The following is a 1,782-nucleotide window of genomic DNA, read 5'->3' on the forward strand; positions in this document are numbered from 1 at the left end:
AATAATTTGACAGGCCTGGATGTTGGACTTGGAGGCTCAACATAACAGGGCATTACAATAGTCCAATCTAGTTAAGATTGTGGCCCGAGCTAATGTCCCTGACTTCTTTTTGCAAAGATAAGGGCGAATGCTCCGAAGAAGCCGTAGATAGTAGCAGTTCTGGCAAAGGTGGTACACTTGGGCATCCGAGTTAAGGGAGGCCTCTAAGTAAACCCCTAAGGTTTTTACTTTCTTGTGGGTCACAATTTTATTATCTTGTAGAAGAAAGTTGTCATACGAAGGGCCAAGTTTAGGAAGAGCCTGGGGATAGCCGAAAGATAAAGAGTTCGGTTTTGGTGGCCATTAAGACACAGCCAATTCTTGGACACCCATCCCTCGATGGAGTCATGGATGTTATTAAGGGCCAAGGAACCCAGGGAATAGTCCCCAATCAGCTCAATGACCAGCTGTGTATCCTCAGCGTAGTTGGTAAAAAAATACTCCCAGTTCCTATAAGAGCGAGCAGAAGGATTGCAGATAAAGGTTGAAAAGCAGGGGGGAGATGGAAGCGCCCTGGGGGACACCACAAACAGTTGGAAAGGCAGAGGAGAAAGCCGAGCCCCATTGGATATTTGACTCCTGATTAGCCAACATGGACTGTACCCAGTCCACAGCATCTTTGGAACAGTTGCCTTAATTCAGCAGATACCGAAGGAGATGCTTGTGGTCGATGAGGTCGAAAGCCGTGGACAAATCTAATAGTATCAGCATCCCGGCTTTCCCCTTCTCCATGATTTTTAAAAGATGGGACTGAGGATCGATCAGAGCAGTCTCTGTGCTGAAAGAAGGGCGGAAGCCTGACTGTCTGCTATGTAGATTGTTATGAAGTTCAGTGAAAGCTTGCATTTGAGAAGTCGCAAACTCATCCAGAATTTTCATGGGAAATTGGCTGTTGTTTAGGTTACTGGGGTCTGTGAGATCAAGATTTGTTTTTTTGGAATGAGAGGAATAGTTACTTTCTTGATTTCCGTGGGGAATTTGCAATCTTTAAATGAGGCATTTACAAAAAAAAGTAAGAAAGGGGACAAATAGATCTTTATGTTCCAAAATAAGGTTAGGAGGCATATTAGGAGGTATAAGATTATAGTAAAATGAAGTTGCATGCACTGAAGAGAGCATTGTAGTCATGTCTAGAAGGGAGATGTGGGAAAAGGAGAAACCAGGAGTTGTAAAGCCTTTTACTGTCAGGTGGTTTGGAGGGCTAGTAGGTGTGAAAAGAGACTTGGAAGCCTTGGGTTTTTCCAAGGACTTCAGTATTTCAAAGAGCTTTGCAGTTGAGTTTGAGGACTGTTGTATTTGGGAATTGAATTTATCCATTTGTTTCCACTCTGTCCGGGAGGCATCTGAAGGGTGTTTTATCCAGTGACGTTCTAGAGCGCGTTTTTTCTTTTTCAAGGCCCCCTAACTCGGGCGTAAACCAGTTTTGGTGTCTTGGATTGTCTCTAACTAATTTCGTTTTGATGGGGCAGTAATATCTAGCATTTTAGTAAAAGTGTTGGTAAAGGAGGACACTAAGGGCCTCATTACACGGACGGCGGTAAGGGTTAACGGTCACCGTTAATGGCAATGGTGACCGTTAACCCTTACTGCCGTACTACGAGGTCCCTTTGCGGGTTGGAGGATTTAACGCCTGCTTCTTGCAGGCGTTAAAATCCAACCCGCTAAGGGACCTCAGAGCTAATTACGGCACCGCAAAATTGCGGTGCCGTAATTAGCGCCTTCCCCATTCCCATAGAGCCCTAT

Source organism: Ambystoma mexicanum, chromosome 1p (genome assembly GCF_040938575.1).
Source record: "Ambystoma mexicanum isolate Mex_15411 chromosome 1p, UKY_AmexF1_1, whole genome shotgun sequence".
Taxonomy (NCBI): Eukaryota; Metazoa; Chordata; class Amphibia; order Caudata; family Ambystomatidae; genus Ambystoma; species Ambystoma mexicanum.